The following is a 26315-nucleotide window of genomic DNA, read 5'->3' on the forward strand; positions in this document are numbered from 1 at the left end:
TGAGTTAAAAACAAATCATTATGATAAATTATTGAGTAAATAAGAAATTAATAAAAAACTCAAGCAATTAAGAAACATGTATAATAAGTATATTCATGTATAATAAATAAAATTATAAATAAACTTTTAAAATATCAAAATTGTAAGAATATTAAAAGATTAAATGAAATATAAACAAAAATCTTAAAATATTTCAAAATTATAAGAATATTAAAAGATTAAATGGAATATAAACAAAAATCATAAAATATTTCAAGTAGTAAAACAAATCTTTATGATAAATTATTTAGAAAATAAAAATTAATAAGAATATTCATGTATAATAAACATGTATGTTTATTATACATGATTATTAATTACAATTCTTATTAAACAAGGAAAATAAGTATATTCATGTATAATAAATAAAAATTAAAAATAACTTTAATTTATCCAAAATTATAAGAATATTAAAATATTGAAATCATCCTAATCTTTTAAATACATTTTCCTTAGAAACCTTGTCACAAATTAAAAATATAATCATAATTACCATAAAGTTACAAATAATTAAAACAAAATCATCATTTATTAATAAAAAAACTTATTACAAAAACAATTCACTTAAAATAAAATTAATATATAACTATAATAATTATCCATAAATAATAAATAATATATAAAATTAAAAAGAAACCTTAAAAGAATATATATTAGAAAGATTAAAAATAATCCAGTTTATTCAAACATGAAACTGGTCGACTCACATTCTTGTTCAACCTCAACCCTATTTATCAACAGCTTTCTCTCTCTCCTTTTTAAATCAAGTCCTGATGATGAGTCTTGGTCTAGACTCGAAACATCGACAAAGAAAAATGAAAACTGTGGATTATCCGAGTTCAGATTCTAAAAAAACGAACCACAGAAATCTGCAATCCATTATCTTGAACCTGTACGGAGGGGAAACATGGAAGGAGATACGTAATCTCGAAAAGATGAGGGTTAAATTACAAAGGAAAGAGTCAGATCTTCACTTTCTCAAGCAATGCAGAGATTCTAATCTTACTCCACCCTTTGCTTGCATCAAACACAGATTACACAACCAGCACAACCATAAAACATTTGAAAGACTCAGTAAAACCTTAATCCGCCTTGAAATACGCAGGTGTAGAATTCTGTTATGGAAATTATCTACAGCAGCCTTTGAGGCCCACTTAAAACTTGCAACGAAGATCAGAGAAGACCTTTGGAAGGTCATAGATGCATGCGCAGCGCTCAAAGCAGAGAATGAAAGACAAACAACCCAGACTAAGCACAAAAACAAGCTGGAGAAACTAGAGTGGCTTCAAACGCACGAAAGAACTGAACCACTCAGCAAAGAATCTAGGAAAATAAAACACGCTGGTATTAATGAATCTCAGATATGCGCAGAGTCTGAAACAGAATGCAGGAACATAGACAACGCTGAAGCAGAAGACAGCTCCAGGCCACAAACACGCAGAATAATGGCATGGACACCCAGCGTGAGCGAATCGGAACTGGTTGGAGAAAATGGAGGACCGTGCAGCAGAGAAACTTGGGACAGCAATGCTAAAACGGGGGAAAATGAAATACCACGCAGTAAGGAAACATTGGACAAAGCAGGGACTAATGCATCAGACCGGGACAGCGCTGCAACAGGATGCAACTCCAGGCTGCAAAAACGCAGTACGTTGGCAGAAACACCAAGGTCAAGCGCACCAAACGAAACACACATCGTAGTGGACCTGAACAAATCAGAACTCTGGAACGTACATAAAAAGCTGCGCAGCTTGAAAACATTGATCAGCAACGACATGATGGGAAATAATAATAAAACTCGCAGCAAGGGTGCAGTGAACAGCGTTAGAACTTCCAACCCATGCGTAAATCCGCTTAGCAACATCATTAACCTGCCAAAAAACAGCACGGAAAAGTATAATGAAGTAAGTTTGAATGGAAAAACCGTAGTCAACATAGAGCAAAACTTTAATAAAGATAATAAAACTAGTAATGAAGATGAGGATAACAAGGGTAACGTGGAAAACATAGACAAACACAACGAAAAAGATAATAATCCATATAAAAACATAACAAATCATATTAATAAGTTAGATAATAATACAAAGAATTCAAACAATAACTCAATGAACAACAATAAAGTTATAAATATTTCTTCTTATGAGCTGAAAAAAGAAGAAATTGAAGTCTTAAACAAAGGGCTCAATTTTGCCTTAGCCCCCAAACAAATCCTAACAAAGAAATTATATGTAGCCTGGAGGATGGAATCAAAACGCTCAAAGAAGGACCTCTCTCCTCACCCCCATAGAGTAAATTTACCCTCCTTTTTGCCTTCTTTGCTTCTTTTCCTCCCTTCTTTAGATCGATGGAGCCCCTACCCTTAAAACTTTGTATAATACACTATCTAGCTTATAGGCCTAATAAACTCATCATTAATAGCACATTATCCTCTTAAAATCTTACATGAATTAAATAAATTAAATGAAAAATAGACAAAAATTATAAAATATTACAATGTGTTAAAAACAAATCATTATGATAAATTATTGAGTAAATAAGAAATTAATAAAAAACTCAAGCAATTAATAAGCATGTATAATAAGTATATTCATGTATAATAAATAAAATTATAAATAAACTTTAATATATCAAAATTATAAGAATATTAAAAGATTAAATGTAATATAAACACTTTCTTTAGATCGAATCAGACCCTACTCCTAAATCTTTGTATGATACACTATTTAGCTTATAGGCCTAATCATTAATAACACATTATCCTCTTAAAATCTTACATGAATTAAAATATTACAATGAGTTAAAAACAAATCATTATGATAAATTATTGAGTAAATAAGAAATTAATAAAAAACTCAAGCAATTAATAAACATGTATAATAAGTATATTCATGTATAATAAATAAAATTATAAATTTAAAATATCAAAATTATAAGAATATTAAAAGATTAAATGAAATATAAACAAAAATCTTAAAATATTTCAAAATTATAAGAATATTAAAAGATTAAATGAAATATAAACAAAAATCATAAAATATTTCAAGTAGTAAAACAAATCTTTATGATAAATTATTTAGAAAATAAAAATTAATAATAAAAAACTCAAGCTATTTTCATATTTACTTGGTTAAAAAGAATATTCATGTATAATAAACATGTATGTTTATTATACATGTTTATTAATTACAATTCTTATTAAAGAAGGAAAATAAGTATATTCATGTATAATAAATAAAAATTAAAAATAACTTTAATTTATCAAAAATTATAAGAATATTAAAATATCGAAATCATCCTAATCTTTTTAATACATTTTCCTTAGAAACCTTGTAACAAATTAAAAATATAATCATAATTACCATAAAGTTACAAATAATTAAAACAAAATCATCATTTATTAATAAAAAACTTATTACAAAAACAATTCACTTAAAAGAAAATTAATATATAACTATAATAATTATCCATAAATAATAAATAATAAATAAAATTAAAAAGAAACCTTAATAGAATATATATTAGAAAGATTAAAAATAATCTAGTTTATTCAAACATGAAACTGGTCGGCTCACATTCTTGACTGTTCAACGTCAACCCTATTTATCAACACATTTCTCTCTCTCCTTTGTAAATCAAGTCCTAATGATGAGTCTTGGTCTAGACTCGAAATGTCGACAAAGAAAAATGAAAACTATGGATTATCCGAGTTCAGATTCTAAAAAATCGAACCACAGAAATCTGCAATCCATTATCATCCTCATTGTTGCACCATTAAAGCCATTACTACAGTATCCCTAAGATCTTCACTGTTGCTTCTTTACCAAGTCAACATGATCCACTGAGATCTTCATTGTGATCTCTATGCTTTCATTAATGCACTGTGATCTCTATTATGACAATCATTTCGTTATGTCAACGAGGTCTTCATTGAAGCCTTCATCATGATGATTGTATCTTATATCCTTATCATTACTAAGACAATGATTACTATTGAATAGACCTAGTTACATTCCTTCATTATCAGATTGTTGGAGCTTTGGTACTGCTTTTTCCTTATAAACAGAGATGTGATCTATAAAACAGATCCATGACTGCTCATCCTCGTACCTAGTACTCTACAGGAATACCATGACTGCATACTTGTCATACCTTATCCATGTAATGCGAAGACTGTCATACTAAGGGTTAGGTCTCCATGAAGTTTAGACCTTACTGCAGTAACCCCATTCGAAATCTATACTTCCTTGTCCATTTGAGAAGTGATTCATAGGCAATATATCTATCCGATATGTGTTTATATTATGCTTATGAGTTATGGTCATGATTGCACCTAATACCCTAGCCAAGGTGTAGTTAGACCCTGCCTTTCCATGCAAGATCTTGAATGTGTGCTCTCTGCCTTCTTGACTGCAACTCCCTTACCCGAGTCCTTGACTGCCTGTAGTGGCATGTGATCATGCTGCCTACACCCAATACGAAGCCCTCCTTCATATACGAAGCACTCCTTCCTGCACCCTATACTTGTCATCTCAGAAAATTTGAGATCTTCTCTTGAGGTTTTCGGATAATTCAATAGGGTATTTATAGTAGTCATCCCATATATGCAAGTCGACATCACCTTATGAATCGGCGTGTCTAATGCTTCAAGCCGACACAACATAATTATATATTATTTAAATCATTTATTGAGCTGACATGATCATCTCCTTATTGTTTTGCTTGCAAACTTCGGAAGACTTGTTTTGAGGCATTGATCTTGGTCTTGGAGGGATGTTAGACACCTTTGAAGACTTGTACATATTTATATAAACTCATGAAGAGTTTCTATATACATGACATGACTCTTTTACATATAAATATGTCCTAAAGACATCAAGAAGAAGTCTTTCAACTAGAGACACTTCTTGCTCATGAAACCCACGTAGCAAGATTACAAAAATTATTTATTTCCTTTTGTTACATCAAATACAAAGATCATGTCATCATGAAGACCAAACCTAGTTACTCTTTCTTCAACAAGGTTCTTTCCCCTAGCTTACATAATCCCATTGTTGTTTCCCTCATGTGGAGTCATACCCCCATCACAGTAGGAATTCAAAATGAAATGGCCCATTGAATTTGATGGTTTTGACAATTCTATTTTGAGTTAAGTCATTCATTAAGGTTCATTCCCATTAGTCTACTTAAGCCCCATTGTCATTTCCCTCATGGGGATTCATAGCCCCCTATCACGGTAGGAATTTTAAAATGAATTAGCCCATCAAATTTGATGGTTTTGATGATTCTATAACCAATTTTCATAGTTTTAATAATTAAAATTTACGATCATTACAAAGGAAGTTTCAAACATATTTAAAGGGCAATTTTTCCATCTAGGTAGGAATTTTAAAATGAATTAGCCCATCAAATTTGATGGTTTTGACGATTCTATAACAAATTTTCATAGTTTTAATAATTAAAATTTACGATCATTACAAACGAAGTTTCAAACATATTTAATGGGCAATTTGTCAAATTTTAAAATGAATTAGCCCATCAAATTTGATGGTTTTGACTATTCTATAACCATTTTTCATAGTTTTAATAATTAAAATTTACGATCATTACAAAGGAAGTTTCAAACATCTTTAATGGGAAATTTGTCCATCTAGCTCCATATGTACACCACTTTCTTTTGCATTTCTCTTTTGTAGTTGGTGATGTATCTTTTATTACCACTTAATATACAATCTTACATATTATTTTTAACCATTCATCATATATATCTAATACTAAAATGATAATAAAAAAGAAGCTATACAAAATGAAGTAAAATTTTTAAAATTAAATAGACTCATAAACATAAAGCTTAAAATTGTAAATAAATCATTGTCATGTCTCTTTATGTTTTTTTTTCCCAATTTTCACATAAAAATTTGGATAGTATTTCAAGTTTTCCACCCAACATTCAATCATTAAGAGTGATGATGTTTAACGTTGGGAAATCATATTCACCGGGCATAGAATAGAATAACTAGCATTTAAAAATGATTTTTTAAATAAATATTTTGTTTAGAATCCAAAAAAACATTATGTTCATAAACGGTTGTATAATGGATATTCATATTACTTAAGGTAGGAATTCAAGATGAATTAGCCCACCAAATTTGATGGTTTTGATGATTCCATAACCTATTGCTATAAGTTTATTGTAAGAGAAGTTTTAACTATATTTAATGGGATATTTCTCCATCAGGCTACATCACTACACCTCACTCTTTTGCATTTCTCTTTTGTAATTGGTATCTTTTATTGTTAATGGTTTTTAGCTCAAGTGGTTGGGATTGCACTTTGCCATCCCATCCACCCAAGTTCAAGTCTTTGCAACCTTGCTCTAACATGTAATGATCAAGATTAAGGATTAGGCCGGGGGTTTTCACTCTACCCGTGGTCAATACAGGACTTTGTTTAGTCATTGACCTTTCTTGTCAAAAAGGAAAAAAAATGGTAATACATCTTTTATTACCACTTGATACAATCTTACATATTAGTTTTAATCATTCATCATATATATCTAATACTATAATACTAAAATGATAGCCAAAACTAAGATATTTCACAAATTGAAAGTGATTTTTTTAGAATTAAGTAGATTCATAAACATAAAATTAAATTGTGAACAAATTACTTCCCTACCTTCTTGATTATGTTTTTTTGGGGTCAATTTTCACATAAAAATTTAGATAGCATTTAAAGTATGTCATTTAGAGATAGTATTTAAAGTTTGCCGCTCAACATTTAATCACTAAGAATGATGATATTTAAGATTGAGAAATCATATTCACTAGAAATAAAATAGAATAACTAGTATTTTACAATGCATTTTTAAATAACTTTTTTTGTTTAGAATCTACGAAAAACATGATGTAAGAAGTTAATGAATATTTAAATTGTTTTTGTTTTTTTTTTCATTGGAAATTAACCACTTAACATCAATAAAAATCTTAATTAACTATTTAAAAATCTTAATTAATTATTTATATTCATTTATAAATATGATTTTATTTTAAAATTAAAATTTATAATATACCAATTATAATTAAAATAATTTTTATTATTTTAAAAAATTATAATTTTTGAATTTAGGCTTCTGTGATTCATATCAAGTTTATTGAGAAGAGTTTTTAGTGAAAATCACATCATAATTTACTTGTTAACGCGTTTCGAACCAACTAGTGTGATAATGTGATTCATCATCAGGATAAACCACACTCGACAAGTGAATTCTCAATAAAATTATAATTTATAATTTTGATTATTTCTATTAAAAATATATATCTATAATTTACAATTTTAACAATTTCTATTAAAAAAAAGATGAAAATCTGATAAAAAAAGAAGAGAGATAAAAAAAAATGACCAAATGAACGCTTCTTATCCCAGAAAAAGGACCAAAGGAAGCTATTCCATAATGTTCTAAAAATCAAATTGAAGTCTTATCATTAGAGCATTATGGTCCCAGACCTTTTTTTAACCCTTCAATTTGAAAAATGCTGAGGTCCATCTGCTTTCCCACCAAGAAGTCTGCACGGTGCTTAAAAATTTGCCCTTTAGGTTATGCGAATTAATCTGCCTGTGATAACCTAAGTGGCAGTCATTTTCTTTTCCTTTTTTCCTTACTGAATCTTATAACGCATTTCAATGTTTTTTTCTTTCGATTATAAAAAATAGTTTTGCGGGGTTAAAATTGAATGAGCATGCGTTGTATTGGATTGATGGTATTGCAGAGCTTGTGCTACTTTGGGGACGAAGCTGCATTAAGTGCTGGTTCACATGAGGCGCAGTGGGAGAATTGCAGCAATCAACTCTTCTCTGGAACACATACACATGAAAGCCTCTCAGCTCAAAGCGCGGCGGCGGGATCAGAGTCATACCAATGCGCACATCAAATCAATCAACAGCGACCTGCATCTCTTTTCAATGCGAGCAGTATTATTCCTATTCAACCAGCTGGAATGACGAACTTGTTCATGTATGGAGATTCGTTTAACCAAGTGGCTCAAGGAAGCCCTAACCCTCATCACCACCACCAACCTTCCGCTGACATTAGCGATTGCTTTTCGTCTTGTCTGGCCATGCCGATGCAGCCACGCCTACGCGATCCTTCAAACGATCCGCAGTGAGCATTAATCTTCATCATTTTTTTTATTGATCTGTTTTCCATTAAAATTATTAAAGTTCGTAAGAATATTAGTGGGACTATTGGTAAATGGATTCCAAAAAGCAAAATTCCATAGAATGGATCATAGGAATTAAATAAAATTATTGATATGTTTTCTTAGAATTATTGAAGTTTGTAAAAATATTAGTGGGATTATTGGTAAATCGATTTCAAAAACCGAAACTCTAGAGACAACAATTAGCAATAGGATTTAGATAAATCTATTCTATTTTAAATGACATAAATTTTTAATTTTAAATAGATTTAATTTTTTTTAGGATAATATGAATAATATTTATGGATGTTAGATTTAAAATATATATATTTTTTATTTTGCTTTTATATAGAAAATATGTTATATTTATTTTTTATTTAATTTAATTTTATGTTATTGTATCTCTGAAATATAACAATTAAATTGTTAAATAAAGTTTAAGTAGATTCCCTGTTCTATAAATAAGGAGTCTTATATCACTTTGGAATTTGATTTAGCTATGATTTTAAAATTAAATTATTATTATTATATATGAGATAGAAAATCATTTATTAAATATTTATATTAGTTTTTTTCAAGGTTGTTCGAACTTGGCACGGTTTGCATCCCTATCAAACTTGGACAAAAATATACAAATTGGGAAGAGATATCTCATTCCTTAGACAAAGTTTCCCTTCGACTATTTTCATGGAAGACAAGTTGTAAGTAAGCTAGTTGTATGTATGTAAAATGATTCTATTTTATTGTATCAAAATGAATTATGATACACACAACATGTTAATACTAATGTAAAATCTGACTGGTTTCATATCTAGTCAAGGCAGAAAATTTGGTGGAAGCACATTTTGTTGATATTGTGGAAGATGGGTGGTGCCCTTGCAATTGTAAGCACAAAGAACGTGGATTCCACAATTATAGAGCATTGCTTGAGGAGCTTATGTACGTATGTATATATATTTATGCTTTTTTTCCAATTAAGGTTGATTTCAACTTGTGTTTCAATATGTATGAGTGTAGTTGTAGTTTAATTTTTCTACATTTTGGTCTTTTTTTGACATATTTTCTAGTCAATGTTGTTTGAAGTATGAGAAGAATCTGTTGGAATCACAATTTTGTGTTGTGAAATTTGTATAATCCAAATGCTTTAGGGGTTAATTAAGGCATTGCATCTATTTATACATTAAAGAAATATTTAAATTAAAAATAATAATAATAATAAAATAAAAATCTCGTCCGCATGGGGTAGCTCAAGTGGCAATGGCCATAGAATTCTCACTGAACCGGAAGTCTTGGGTTCAAATATTGGGCTACCCTTCCCCGTAGCGGGGTGTGTAATGGACATGAATGTAAGAGAGTCCTACCAAACTTACAAAAAAAAAAAAAAATCTCACCAAAAATTAGATGATCAAAATTCACAATGACAAAATCCAGTATATAACATAATTAGACCTCACACATGCATACATTTTTAAAATTTAAATCAATTGTGTTTTTATTAAGGTTTGTAAATTGATAATCCAAAACATAAAATAATTAGACTCCACAGATGCATACAATTTTTTAATTTAAAATTAAATATGTTTTAATTTGAATTGTATTTAAAAAATATCAGTATTGAGGTTTGTAAATTGATAAGTCATCAAGTGTTAGTTACTTGGTTTGTGTGAGGCTTAATCTTTATGAGGTCACCAGTTCAAATTTTATGAGAAGGGATTGAGAGTGGGAGCCACACATGAGGGATAAAAATTGCCTCAAGGATGTCTGTTCGACCAAGTCTTGCATCATGCAATACTTATAAAGTAAATTGTTTTTCCAACCCATCAGGGTAAGCCAAACAGTGGACGGCCTGCACCAAAAGGCATTTGCCAACCAATATAGAGGCCCCGACCAAGTTCGAAACTCAGTTTACCTATCTAGCAAGGCTTGTGAGTAATTGTGTTGAGCTCAAGAGTATAGTGACAATCCTACTAGCTTGATCCTAGATCCCCTAAGTGACAAGCAACATCTCCTTATTCTCCCAAAAAAGAGAAAATAAATTGTTTTCCATCCAATATTGACACTAAACCACACTAAATCCAAAATCCAAAATAATTCAAGTATATGTCTTCCCAATATTTATAAAATATAAGTATAGTGATAAGTATTCTTTTCAATTTACACTCTCTTTTTTATTTTAGAATTTTAGTTTTATATTTATATATATATATAGATATTCGTTTTATTTTCTCATTAAAATTTTATAATTATTCCAATGTTTTTAAAATTTTAGAATTATTTATTTTAGAATTATTTTGAAATAGATATATATTAAAATTTTATAATTATTTCAATGTTGGATGGAAGAACGATTTGCCCACCAATGCTATTACCAAGTTTGTGTGAAGCTTGGTTGAGCTTGAACACTCTTTAATTCGGCAAAGGTGGCTCTCATCCTCAACCCTTCCACCAAATTTGTGTGAAACTTGATTGAGCTTGAACACGCTTTAATTCACCAAAAATAGCTCTCATCCTCAACCTCTCCAGTAAAATTTACTAAACCCCGCATAAACCAATTAATCTACCCCTGATAGGTACTATGAATCTATTTTATTTTAATATATCTTTCACTTTAATTCTTTAAAACTCACTCTCAACCCCTTCCATAAAATTTACTAAACCCAAACCAATTAATTTACCCTTATAGATACTATAAATCTATTTTATTTTAATATATCTTTGTTTTTTCTTTGAGGAAATGGTACCCAATGCATTTCAGACCTTATAAAGTTTTGGACTTCCTTATATACCTGCCAAACAAGTGTAGCCACGAGAAGGCCCATAATCTGAATAGAACTGAATGATCATATTCCAATTCAAATCAAAATCATGACCGGCATCACTGCATTTTGTCTGATGTTTAGCCTAAGCCTAAAATTTGATCCCTTGGTATGAAGGATATGTAATATATTGATATTTTTTATGATACAGGTTGAATGAAGAACAGGGTCAGATTCAAGTTGCAGTGAGCTTAATTAGCCCAGGGGTTAGCATTGATAATTTTAACGTGATGATTGGTGCGGTGAGAGTGTTTGTGAAAAGGAAGAGGAGCGAAGAGGTGAATCTTGTCTTAAAAGAGGTGTTTAAGGAGATGTTTCCAGAAGAAGCATCATTGCAGAAGTATCTGTCCCAAGTGGAGGAAATGCAGAAATGGGCTGCTACCAATAATGAATGGACTTCCTTTAGTGGGCTGTTGAGCGAACTTGAGTGCAGTAGATACTGCGAAGCAAAGCAACCACCTGGGTTATCTGTTCCGTTAAGACCATATCAGTTACAGTCTTTACAGTTTATGCTGGATGCAGAAAACAGAGAAGGCGGCCTTCTTAGCATAAATTACCAGCGGCTGCCACCTCTTCAGACCACCAGCGAAGAGCTCATGTACTCGGCCACTTTTGGTCATCTCACAGAAGCTAGACAAGGAATTTCTCGAGGAGGTTTTCTATGTGAAGAAATGGGGCTGGGTAAAACTATCGAGGTACTTTCTTATGCATAAAGAAATTTGACTATTGAGTTAGTTTTCATTTTCTTAAATTTTCTACGGATTTTGTGGATCTCGTATTTGCAGGTCCTTGCGTTGATTCTTGCCAATCCTTGTCCTACGGAAAGATTAGATCAGACAGGTTGTTCTAAGGGAACTCTTGGTAAGCTCTATCATGGATTTTCATGCATATACACTTCATTTATCTTTCCCTTGTTACCCAATTAGACAGTTTTTCTCCACGGCTACAACTTTTTCTTCACGACTGGTTGGCTTGCTTCCTAATTTACTTTCCAAGGAGTTGGCTTGGTTCTGGGTTGACTCGTTAATTTTTTTTTTCATCTCAAGTAGTTGCATAGAATTATATTTTCTTTTTTCCAATTGCATGCCTGGCAGTTGCAGGCTGAACTTATCTAGATTGCTTATTCTGCAAACTAGTCTGAATTTATTTAGAATCTTAGATTGCTCATTTTGGGATTTTTTATTCCGAAAATATTTTGAAATCTAGGATTTTTGATTTAGAGAATATTTTGAAATTAGGGAAGTGGATTTTCAGTCTAATTTGGGAATATTTCGTAATTAGTGAAATATATCGTCTAATATTTTGGAATTATTTTGGAATTAGTGAAATAAATTGTCTAGAATGTCCTTTCCCGTTGGTCATTCTTTATATATGTCATTATGACATATGTCCATATATGCATTGATAAGAAACCGTAATGACATATGTCCATATGCATTGTTTGCTAAACCGTAATGACATATATAATGAGCGTCATTCAATACCTCAAGAATGATTCGAAGCCGACCTATATGCATGCCGGGGGCAAGGTTCATAGATCACATTCATCCATCGGCGGCACCAGGTTCATAGATCGCATTCATCTAGGCACCAGTGGAAACTGAAAGCTAGGAGTACTACTTTTCACCCTTAGACAGGCTTTTAGTAACGTATTGAAAGCCAGTCGCGTAAGTAAGGCGTAATATAGATATATTGAAAGCCAAAAAATAGACTGGTAAAGAATAAAGAGAAATCCCAAAATTAACCAATCAAGGTTAATCGGCAATTTATTCCAAAATATTTCTAAAATTGACCATCCATAATTAAATGTATATTAAATTATTAAATTCCAAAATGTTCTTGAAATGTTTTAATTCCACAAACTTCCCAAAATAAACCATCAAAAATCAATTTTCCATCCCATTCCAAAATATTTCAGCAATCGAAATAAAGATGTCTACAGTTTTGAGAAGATTTTTTGGCGAAAATCACATAGAGATATTTTTGTTGACGCGTTTTGAACCAACCAGTGTGGTTCATCGTCAGGGCAAGTTGAATGAGCAAATCTTGCTATGCATATTAAATAGATAGGGCAGAATATCCAATGACCAAATTTCTAGACAAGGTAACGATTAAAATGACAACAGCTAGATTTGACCGGAAAACGACTAGTTTGACAATGATGAAAGGTATAAACTTTATTTAATTAAATAAGTTAATTCGATTATTAATATTCTTATTAAAATAAATGTAAATGGACTATTTTATAATTATAAATATATATTAGAATAAGTGAGTTAATGTATTATAATAAGTAAATCAAAAAATAAATTGATTTCCAATTGTTAGATATCCAAGTTATTATATATAAATATTAAAAATAGAGTATTATATTTTAAATAAAATATAAGTTAAAGGGACATGTATTTATAAATATATATTAATTTAAAATTGTTAAAGTAAATAAATTAATTAATTTAAAATTGTTAGATAAAGATATTATATTAGTTAGTTATACAAGTTAAAAATAGAGTAATTTATAAATGGTTAATTATATTTTAAAATATAAGTTAAAGGGACATATATTTATAAATATATATATTAAAATAAATAAATTAGTTTCATATTTATAGTCAAAAAGTTTTCCCGAGAATTCAAGAGTTAGAAAAATATTACAATATTAATTGATAATTTATTAAGGGTAAAAAAATAGTAGTAAATTAATTAATTTTAAATTAATTAATTAAAAAAATAATTAATTTTAAATTAATAGTCAAAGAGTTTAAATATCTAAATATTAGAGAATTCAAGTGTTAGAAAAATATTACAATATTTTAAAAAAACTAAATAATAGTTTATTTAAGGGAGGGGAAGAAAGGAAGAAAACGACTAGGAGGAGAGGGTTGGGAGCCAGCAACCACTGATCTTCCAGCGATCCTCTCTATTGAGATTGTTCGGCCTTTTTTCAATCTCAAGGGCTTCCCTAAATTTGCGGTGATAGAATTGCGACACTCTAGCAATCACACTAGCTTCCTCGATGCAGAGATGATGATTGGTTTTCTCCACATGCTCTGCTAAAGCGGAAGACTTGGTTCTCATATGCTTAAGGTCAGCTGCGTGCTCACTAATCCTTTGGTTAATGGAGCGACCAGTCTCACCAATATAAGGGGTCCCACATGAACAAGGAATAATATAAACCCATTTCATGTCCTTGGGGTTAATAGGATCCTTCACAGATTTGAAGGACTTACGAATGGTGTTAAGAGGTCTAAAAGTTGCGGGGACATTATGCTTCTTAAGGATCCTCGCAATCCTATCCGTGGTCCCTTGAACAAACGGAAGATGGACACCAAGAATCCGTTCTTTAAATCCTCTTCTAATTAACAAATTCTTAGTTGCTACCATTACATAGAATTATATTCTTCTGAGAGTTGGAGACCATTTTTCTTTAATCCGGTCCAAAGAGTTACATATTTTTGTATTTTTTTATATATTGCAAACACAGCAACAACTCAGAATGCAAAAAGCTGACGACGATCATTACAAATGGCTGCCATCTAGTGAATAAAACCCTGGAATTTATATATATTTCTTTTCATTGAAATTACTTTTTTTCCGATCATGTTTTAAGAGGTTACCCTTTTTTTTGCCAATTAAGCTTTAAAAGAAAGTCCTAATAGACGATTAACCACATGAACACTGTGAGCTTATATGAGACGTTTTAGGACTGAATTGTGTTTCACTTGGGGATATAAAACGATATGAACGCTATAGTTTATATGAGCTTTTTAAAAAACTAGACTTTGTTTAATTTGGTGATCTTTGAAGACTAAACTTGGTTTAACTTTTGGTGATCATCCAGCATTGTAAATAGAAGACAAATTTAACTTCCTGCACAGGAGAAAATAAGATTTTTTTGTTATCATACCTAAAGACACTGCTCTATGTCTTCTCCATATTGAGACATGACAGGCATGGTATAATCAAAAGCAATTTTCTTGCACCTCTCTAACAGATATCTGAGGTCAACAAAGATTTTCTTATTGCAATAATGTGAGTTTATAGGGGACCTTTAAGGACGAAAGTTTGTTTAACTTGGTGATGCACAGCCACATGAATACTCGAATTTGCATGGGACTTTTTAAGATTAAACATTGCTTAACTTGATCCATTTAAGTTTTATGTCGAATCCGCTGAAGATCATTTTGCATTGAGGATAGGAAACAAATCGAACTTTCTGTGCAGGAGAAAATAAAGATTTTTGCTATATAAATGTGTCTGCAATCTCTCCAAATTGGGACATAAAAGGCTGGTTATAATTTGGGGTATTTTTCTTTTAAATAAAAGAAGTTTGCCATTTGTCAGAGTGGTTTAGGTAAATTTGATTTAATTAAAGTTATTAATAGTTTTGGGACAAAGTCTGTGAGAATCCATGGTTTTGTTCATAAAATTTATCTAAAAAACTCCAAATTAATTTATTTATCGGGATGACATTAAATCTTAAAATCCAAAGAATAACATCTTTAAACATTACCACTTATCTCGATAATTCGTAATCCTAACAACTTAAAACGTTTCCATATTACCTTAACTGCTTTATTATCAACGATCCATCAATGGTTGGAATCATAAAATAAACCTTTCAATCTGATAGACCTCCGCATGGGCCACTGTAATAGTTCACTTGACTTATCCTCTCGCCTTCGCACCCTCCAAGCATGACAGAGGTGCCTCCGTACTCTGGCAGCAGTAGTGTATCACTTTCCCTAAGTCCAAAGCAAAAAGAACAGGCAATATACGTTCAGGGCTTTGGGGTTTTCTGCCTCCACCATCACAGCCGACCATTGCTCAAAGCATTTGGTGGAATGCTTCAATGAAATTATTTATTATGGATTCGTAGAATGTGACTGTACATGGCTGAAGAGAGTATCAAGCATGTCAATTTAAGAGGATAATTATACAAGTGCAAAAATAGTACTAAAAAAATTATAATAATGGAATTGAAAGTGTATTGTATCATTGTATGTAAATAGGTATATTGTTATAAGACTTGGTAAGTATGCATATTTTCATAAATTGTTGGTAAAGTTTGGTATTAGACCTAGGTGATAGGGGGCATGTTGAGTTAACAGATACCATGGGTATAAACTTTGAGGGGGTAAGGGATAGTGAGTGGCGCTGACTCGGCTAATTTGGTTGGATTTGGTCAATGGGAACCCCAAGTCAAGGTTTAAGGGGGAATTATTAGGTAAACTTGACTCGAGGAAAGAGTCAAAGTTGATTGGGTCAATAGTAGTGGTTTTGGGCCCATGGTTTTTTGTTGCCTATGATTTTGTGCCCATGGAATGATGGGATTCAAAGGGGCAAAATTAGCTTATAGACAGCACAGACAAAAGCAAAACAAGAGATTCAAAGGCAACATAATTTAAACTCAGAGACAGATCTCAGAAACACAAATACATTAACAATGGAGAACAAAAATTACAGAGTTTACATGGCCTTGGCCTTGCTTGCATGCTCAGGACAGATCTCAGAAACTCAAATACATTAAAAATGGAGAACAAAAATTACAGACTTTACATCACATTATAGACCTTGGCCTTCCTTGCATGCTCAGGTTGAGGCAAATTACAAATTTATAGCTAATGGACAGAGTTCTAGATTTCTCTGCATGTGTTTTTCATGAGCTGCACAATGAAATTTCCAGAAAGTTGGTAAGCGTTGGAGCTGGTTGGCGAGCGATGGATTTGGTTGGCATTGGCGTCAATGTTTGACTTCACACCTAACATTCTCCATTCTTAAAATCAAATCAAGTCACACCAAATCCTACTACGCTTCTACTTAACTCATGTTTATTTCTTAGTATAATCTTAGTGAGCATATCAATGGGGTTCTTATCTGTATGAATCTTTTTCAAGCCCTTCCTCCAACACATGTCGGATCCAATGGTACCTTAAGTCAATGTGCTTGGTTTTTGAGTGAAATGTTGGGTTTTTCGCCAAGTGAATGTCACTCTTACTATCACAATATAGCACATACTTGTAATGCTTTATTCCTATCTCTCCTAGGAATCGTTGCATCCACAACATCTCTTTACAAGCCTCTATTGCAGCTATGTACTCTACCTCTGTTATAGAGAGAGCTACTATTATTTGTAGCCTTGACACCCAAGATATTGTTGCACCTGCAAATGTATACAAATAACTTGTAGTGGAATTTCTGGTGTCCATATCTCCAGCCATATCTGCGTTTGTAAATTCTTCAAGCATGGTATTATTATGACCAAAACATAAACAATAATGACTAGTACCTTTGAGATACCTCAAAATAATGTTGTTCGCTTGGAGTGGCAAAGAACCTCCTCACTACTCCCACTAAATATGCAATGTATGGTCGTGTGCATACCATGGCATACATCAAGCTACCAATTGCTGAAGCGTAAGGAATCTTGTTCATTTCTTATTTCTCCTTGTCATCACTAGGACATAACTCAGTATTTAGTTTAAAGTGGGTTGCAAGGGGTGTACCACTTGGCTTAGCATCCTTCATATTAAACCTGCCAAGCACCTTCTTCATACATTTTTCTTGTGACAACCACAACCTTTTGTTTTTCCCAGTGTTACTTGGGAGCGGGAGCGAAAACGGGTGCGAGAGCGACATTTTCAAAAGCTCTCGGTTTGGGAGTGAATCTCGGAGCAATTTTTATATTATATATATATATATATATATATATATATATATATATATATATATATATATATTGATACATATATGTCAACAAAAACATGTAAAAAAAAAACATAAAAAAAGCATAGATTGATCATTGAACCATATAACAACAATCATCTAGAAATTATAATCTTCATCAACCACGTCCACAAGTTAGTAACATACAACATATTGAGTATCATGAATCATGATTCATCAATCTTAAAGTTTCAACTTCAAGCTTTCAAAATTGAAAATTCAATATATAACATTTATCACCATTGATCACCAAAGTTGTACTTGTAAGCTAAGTTTAACCATTATAAGAAATAATATCTAACATGAAATGAAATGTTATAAAATGAAATGAAATGAAACAACTTTCACGAAGCATCATATTCATAATTCATAATCATTACCAATGAGTTATAATTGCCAACTTCAAACTTCAAACTTAAATTGTCATATATTGTTTACAAAAAATATCATAATAAATATGAAAGAGTCGACAGTGATGAAAACCAATAGAAACTAGAAAAGACAAGTAAAATGTAAATCTATTATCTACTACTTCATGTGGCCCTTGCCACGAGAAGTGTTTGATGTACCAGTAGGTTGTGGTGGTCTTCTAGGAGTCTCATCCCACATAAACCGACGACCAGAACCAGAAGGCACATGCCCTCCACGTGAGGGTGTAGATGGAGGCGGCGACAGTGAAGGAACAAGACTCGGAACTCGAGCACTGCTATCGGATGGTGGAGGTGGCATGGTTGTTGCTTCATCTTCCTTTCTCATAAGTTCCACTTCCAGTTCTTCAAGATGTATAGTGCCATCCTCCAAATTATCATCCTCTGGGTGGTTGTCCCAAATTTTATATGTTGGATCCTCATAAGCCCGATCACAGTAATGACTCAACAACCTCAAGTTGTAGTGCACATAAACCAAGCTTTCTGCCCAGTTTTCATTGAGTCTGTTTCTTTTCACATTATGTATAAAGTTGTAGGTGCTCCAACACCTCTCTGCAGAAGAAGTATTTACAACCTGTGAGAGAACATTTTTTCCAATTTTGGCAAAAGTCCTTGGCCACCATATGCTTCCCACCATGTGAGAGCATCAAATATGTCTTTATCTTTCATTGCATGAAAGGTACCGAACAAACCAATGCAACTGAAATATTTGTCTAATTCAAGACACAGACTAGCACATTCTTCCCTGTCAGGTATCGACTTGTCTAATCCTTGCAAATATCCTGTAAATACCTCTTCATCTATATGGGGTTTGACCCTAACCCCACCCCGTGGTGCAGGTTGGCCCAACCAAGATGCAGAGTAGTATTTTGGCGTAAGGATATATGCCAAGCAATGTAGTGGAACAAAAAATCTATCCCACCGTATACACACACAACCATGAATCAGTTTATACAAGTTGGGATCATTTTTATGAACAATATATTTTATTTGCCCCAACATGGTATCCATCTACTCATACACCTCGCCAATCACTGGTTTATCTGTATCTACAAACCGAATCATGTGATAAATGGGCTTGGTGAAATCCAATACTTGCCTCACACGTGCCCAAAACATACCATCAAGAGCAGTCTCCTCCACCTGTTCAAAACCCTGCCTGTCAGCTACATTTGTAGCCCTTTTCTTTAATACCTACCAGTGTGGATTTGATACCATGCTAGCCAATGACTCTTTTACCTTCAAAAGGCGCCTGAAGGTGAGGTAATAGCTACCAAATCTAGTCCTCGCAATCTTCAACAACTCCAATCTTGAGTGACTGCGGAAAAGGCCATGGGTATTGCTATGATTTGGAATAAATTTAATCATTTCTTTGCCTCTCTTGTACAAATCACCAATCCATTTGTATTGTTCGTTTTTGTTCTTAACAATATCATGCATCAAAAAGTTCATTGTGTGAACCAAACACCCAGACCAAAAAATGTTGGGGTATTTATCCTCAATAATTTCTCCCGCTGCCTTACAATTAGGAACATTATCAGTGATGACTTGGATGACATTGTATGGTCCAATATGGTCAATTGTTTCAAGTAATGGTTCTACAATGTTGATGCTGGTCTTGAACTTGTCTGAGTAATCATATGCTGAAAGAAAGATGGCACCACTAACGGACACAACAAGAACACTTATCAATGGCTTGCCTTTTACATTTGTCCATCCATCAAATACAATGGACACCCCATGGTCAGTCCAAGAACTTGTCATTCTACTCAAAGAATGTGATATTTTTGCTTTTCCATGATCAAGTCCAACGGTTCTAGCCTTGTCATACCCAGGGCTCTTGTATCCTTTAGGGGCATAATTTATGGCAAAAACCATTTCGTGCCAATAAGATGAGCGAAAAACATTGAATGGTATCCCACATGCATAGAGAAACCTGTAAACTTTTGAATCCACATCATTCCTACACCTTCATCAAGGAAATCTGATATGTTTCTACGCCTTAAACTTGGTGACCCTGTGCCTCCATATCCACTGCCTTGGGAGGATGCTGAAGAAATTCTTTGTGCATGTGATTGTGAGCTTGGTTCAAAGAAACCCTTTGATTTTTTAGATTTGTATTGGGCTTCCTCCTCTTCCCTTATGTATTGGCTCTATCTGCTGCTAACACACCTATACAAGTTTTGATTCCTATTTTTTTATCTCCATCCCATGGTCCTTTCCCACAGAGGTGCTTTCTGGCACGAGTGTATGAACCTGTGTAATTATTGTTGCAATGGGGGAAATGAAATTTAGTGGTTCCACCCCCTTTCCCTGCTTCAGGCCTATTAACATATTTCCACAATGGAGTTTGGTCTTGTTTATTTTTTTGAGACTCATGTTCACTCTCCTCTAGCTCCTCCTCTTTGGACTTTTCATCAAATCCACTATGACCCACTTCTTCATCCCCTTCTTCATTTTCAACTCTCCTTTTTCTAATCTCCAACACCATAATAACCAAAAAAGAAACCAAGAAGAAGAAAATGCCAAGAAATATAACCATGATGTTTGAAATTTGAAGTTTTGAATCTCCAAAAAATGGAATGGGAATGGGAATGGGTCCTTGGGAGAAAAAACATTATTTATTTATTTAGTAATGAACATTAAAAAAAAATTGCTAGAATAGAGCCTACCTCTTTCGCCTCCAATCTCTCCTTGCTCCTTGCTCCTTGCTCTTACTCTCGCTCTCTCTTGCCCCTCACTCTCTCTTGCTCCTTGCTCTTTCTTTCCCCTCACTTTCTCTTGCTCCTCACTCTCTCTTACTCTCTCTTGCTCTCACTCTCACTCTCACTTGCACAATTTCTAAAACAATGAATTCATTGGAGGGAGGGTTTATATTCCCTCTCTCCCTACCTTCCCTCCCTTTTTTTTCCCAAAGGCGACTATTTTTTCTGCTCAATTTTTTGGCCACCGGGAGTGTTTTTTATAGCTCGGGAGCGATCGCTCCCCAACTGCTCCCAGGCTATCAAAATCACTCCGGGAGTGATGGGGGCAACGCTCTCGAATTCGATCCGGCAAATGGCAGGGAGCAAAAAAAAACTCTGGGAGCGCGCTCCCGCCCAGAGCACAGATTGGGAGCGGGAGCGGGATCGGGGGGGGGGGGTGCTCCACCGCAACACTGGTTTTTCTTATCACGCATAATCCACATGCCCAATATTTGTTGTGTTGGACCCAAATCCTTCATTGCAAATTTGTTGCCTAAATCTTTCTTCAACCTATTGATCATATTCTTATAATGTCCAACAATCAGCGTGTCATCCACATACAACAGTAATATGATATACTTTCCTTGATCATACCTCTTGATATATACACAATGGTCAGCTTCCAACCTGTGAAAACCATGTTCCAACATGAATGAATCAAATTTCTTATACCATTGTCAAGGTCCCTGTTTCGACCCATAGATGCTCTTCTTCAACCTGCAAACTAGGTCTTCCTTACGTCTTTCTATGAAGCCTTCTGGATGCTCCATATAGATTTCTTCCTCTAATTCACCATGAAGGAAATCAATTTTTACATCTAATTGTTTACATTTTAAATCTAAAGCAGCAACAAGACCAAGAATGACTTTGATGGATGACATTTTGACGACAAGTGAGAAAATCTCAGTGAAGTCAATACCTTCCTTTTGGGAAAATTCCTTCACCACCAGCCTTGCTTTATACCTCTCCTTCTTTTCGTAACTTATGTATACCCATTTGTTTTTCAAGGCCTTTCTACCTTTTGGGAGCTTTACCAATTCCCGAGTTTTATTTTCCAACAAAGAGTTCATTTCTTCCTCTATTGCTTTTTTCCATTCTTTATTATGCTCAATTTTACAAGCCTCTTAAAAGCAATTAGGCCCACCTTCATCAATTAATAAGATATAGTTTGAAGGAGAATACCTTTGCGAAGGCTTATGAGGCCTAGAAGATTTGCGAACCAATTGTGGTGGTGCGTTATCAAGTTGAATCTCTTGTAAAGGTTCCTTCTTCTTGATGTTCATCACTTTCCACTTGATAGCCTTCCTACTCTTGAATTTGTTGTCCATTTTTTTGCATTGGTGGGATGTTTTTCTTGTTGTTCTTCAAACCTGTCAATAACTTTCTTGACCTCCAACTCCCTACGAACCTCTTAAACATTTATGACTCATTAAATATAACATCTCTGCTTCTAATAACTTTATGTTTCACTGGATCCCATAAACGATAACCAAATTCTCCATCCGCATATCCCAAAAAAATGCATTTCATAGATTTATCATCTAGCTTAGTTCTATTTTCTTTGGGAGTATGTACAAATGCTTCACATCCAAAGATTTTCAAATGAGAATAATTGAACTTCTTGTCAGTCCAAACTTCTTCAGAAATGTCGTCATCCAAGGCTATAGTAGGAGATCGATTGTAAGATAGCAAGTTGTCCTTACTGCTTCCACCCAAAAATGCTTCTCCAAACCAGAATTCAACAACATACTCCTCACTTTCTCCATAATGGTGTGATTCATCCTTTCTGCAACACCATTCTATTGAAGAGTACTAGGCACAGTGTTCTCATGCTTTGTGTCAAACTTATTACAGTATTCCTTGGATGCTTTTGAGCAATATTCTCCACCATTATCTGTTCTCAAGCACTTGAGCGATTTGTTAGTCTCTCTTTCAACAACAACATGAAATTTTTGAAATATTTCTAACACTTCACTTTTAATTTTCGTAGGGTAGGCCCAAACCTTCATGGATGCATCATCTATAAATGTTACAAAATATGATGCTCCTCCTAATGACTTAATGTTAACAGACCCAAACACATCTGAGTGTATCAATTCTAACAATTTTTTCTTTCTGTCATTGCCACCTCTAAGGAATGAAACCCTTATTTGTCTACCATATATACAATGCTCACAAAGATCAAGATTATAGGATTTCAAACCTAGCAGTAAATTTTTACTAACAAGGATTTTTAAGCCCTTCTTGATCAAGTGACCCAAGCGCTTATGCCACAAATTCGCTGAATTTCTTTCTTTTGTGACAACAACCAAGTCTGATTTTCCTATCATTGCCTTCAATGTATATAATGTTCATGTCTTGGTTCCTTTGACCATGGCCAATGCTCCTTTGCTAATTTTCCAGCATCCTTTTCCAAAGCTCGTGAAATAGTCTTCATCATCTAGTCATCTCACAAAGATCAAGCTCATGCGCATTTCTGGTACATGCCTAACATGTTTCAACAATATATATTGTACATCCTTCATCTTGATCTGGACATCTCCCACTCCAACAACGCTACAAAAATGATTGTTACCCAAATGCACTCTACCATAATCACCAGGATTATATGCAACAAAACTATCTTTGCATGGCATTACATAGTAAGATGCCCTAGAGTCAAGGATCCAATCAAAGCTATTGCTAGATGTATATAAACATGCATCCTCTACTGAAACAGTAAATAACACATCACCATTTATGACTACAACAATAGTCTCACCTTCATTTGTGCCGAACAACTTGTGATTTGTACTAGTCAGCGTTTGATCCTGTTGTCCTTTCTTCAAGACTTGACACTCTTTCTTCATGTGCCTTGGTTTACCACAATGAAAGAAAATGAGCCTGCCTCTCCTTGATTTCAATTAGCCTCTTGATATTGAACACCCTTGTCGAACTCAATCAATCAACTAGAACTAGAGCTCTTCTCCATGGTTTTCCATGATTGACTTGCATCACAACTCCTCATTCATTAAATTGTTGTTGACATCATCAAAATTTAGGGTCCCTACAAATGCTGAAGTGCTCATAGCTACAATTAAATTTTCTCAACTGTCTGGCATAGAACACATCAACAAGATAGCTCTAATATCATCATCTAGAATTATCTTAACAAAGGTACACTGACTAGTAATAATATTGAATTCATTCAAGTGCTTAGCAACTGAAGCACCCTCCTTTATCTTGAGATTATAATGCTTCTTCATTAAGAACGCTTTGTTTGATGTCGTGTTCTTCTCATATAGATCATGACTTCCATAATCTTTTTGTTGTCTTTTCTCCAGACACATTGAAATACACATTCTATGCTAGATATTGGCGGATTTTGCAATCGCATTTCTATCTAACTTATTTCATTCCTCATCCTTCATCGATGAGGATTTCTTTGCTATACCCTTAATTGGCAAATATTGATCTACTAAAATCAATATATCCTCTATTTGTAATTTCCATAAATAAAACAAAATTAACCCCGCTCAACTTCTTCTCCATATCAATTAATATTGATTTCTTCATTCAATAAAATTAACACTTCCAAAAACAAGATTCCACCTACAAAATAAAACTTTAATTATTACACCTTACCCACTTTTATAAAAAGACAAAAATAATTCTCCTTTTAATTAAAAATTTATATAACAAACTATGACCAAATTAATTAAAAGTAGACCAAATTTAACGTATAATTAATTATATATGTTTCAGTATAATTAAAAAAACAACGATTATGATAAAAAAAAATAAAAATGAACACTTCAATATTCTTTCCAAACACTAAAAATGGCTTACGGCTTGGCCCTTCTAAAAAATGCACATTGAATTTTAAGCGCCACTGTGGAGTGCTGAAGCGTGCCCTCAGAACACGCCCGCCCAATTCTTCTCTTCTCTTGTGACTGATGGACACGAATACTATCTGAGCTTCTTCTTCACAATCGAGTCGTCCGTGCCTCGACATAATCGTAGAGGCCCCCAGAAGCTAGAACGTCGTCAGACTTCCACAGATATGCAACTGGCATTGTCAGCAACAATAGGCTTTTGAGCAGAGATCGTTACGGGAGCATGTACAGAGGCATGGGGAAGTCCTGGCGGTAAAGAGAATCCCTAGCATGTTCTTTACTAGGCCGAGAGCAGCTAGATGGCCTTTGCCTGGCTCTGATACCAGTTGGTAGGATTCAGAGGAGCAAAATTAGCTTATAGACAGCACAAGTAGAAGCCAAACTAGACGGAAGTAAAATTAAAGATCCAAGAGGCAGCAGAATTTAAACTCAGAGACCGATCTCAGAAACACAAATACATAGAACAAAAATTACATGCTTTACATCACACTAGCCCTCCCCTTGGCCTTGCTTGCATGTTTAGGGTGAGGCAAATTACAAATTTATAGCTGATGAACAGAGTTTTAGATTTTTTGTGTGTTTTTCATGAGCTGTATAGTGAAATTTCCACTGAAGTTGATTGGCAGGCGGCGGAGTTGGTTGGCTTAGGATGTTTGGCTTCACACCTAACATGTAATTCATGTAATAGAGCATAGCGAAATTTCCACTGAAGTTGGCCTTGCTTACATGTTTAGGGTGCAAATTACAAATCTATAGCTGATGAACATAGTTTTAGATTTTTCTGTGTTTTTCATGAGCCGCATCGTGAAATTTCCACTGAAGTTGATTGGCAGGCGGTGGAGTTGGTTGGCTTAGGATGTTTGGCTTCACACCTAACATGGAATTCATGTAATAGAGCATAGTGAAATTTCCACTGAAGTTGATTGGCAGGCGGAGTTGGTTGGCTTAGGATGTTTGGCTTCACACCTAGCATGGAATTCATGTAATAGAGCATAGTGAAATTTCCACTGAAGTTGATTGGCAGGCGGTGGAGTTGATTGGCTTAGGATGTTTGGCTTCACACTTAATATGGAATCTATGTAATAGAGTCTTTAAAATGGGTGAGGGGATGTGAGCAGTGAGAGGATGTGAGCAGTGAAGGCTCCCTTTGCCAGTGAAGGCTCACTTGACCAATGAGGGATTTCGCTAAAAAAAAATCTAATGAAATTCTGTTAGCTAGATCTTTCTCCAAAATTGAGATTTTCCAGAATAAAAATGGTATAATAGCTATATCTTTCTCCAAAATTGAGATTTTCCAGAGTAAAAATGGTATAATATTTAATATTTATGTTTTGTATTGTGTTATTAGTTGTTTAAAGTTTCCACTCTCAGTAGATATTTCATATCTCTCAGGTCGTTAACTTTAACACGGTTTTTTGATGCACTGACTATATCTTAAACCAACACAGGTTTTCTAATACAAGAATGTTTTTAACTTTCGACTCAAAACTTA

The 26315-nt window shown here is 33.5% G+C and overlaps 1 pseudogene; it reads left to right on the forward strand.

Moving 5' to 3' along the window:
- The window catches only part of LOC149146655 (helicase-like transcription factor CHR27), a 49213-nt pseudogene that overhangs the window by 17205 nt on the left and 5693 nt on the right, over positions 1–26315 (forward strand).

Source organism: Pinus tabuliformis, chromosome X, assembly GCF_031772625.1.
Source record: "Pinus tabuliformis cultivar Carrire ecotype Pingquan chromosome X, CPIR1, whole genome shotgun sequence".
NCBI classification, from domain to species: Eukaryota; Viridiplantae; Streptophyta; class Pinopsida; order Pinales; family Pinaceae; genus Pinus; species Pinus tabuliformis.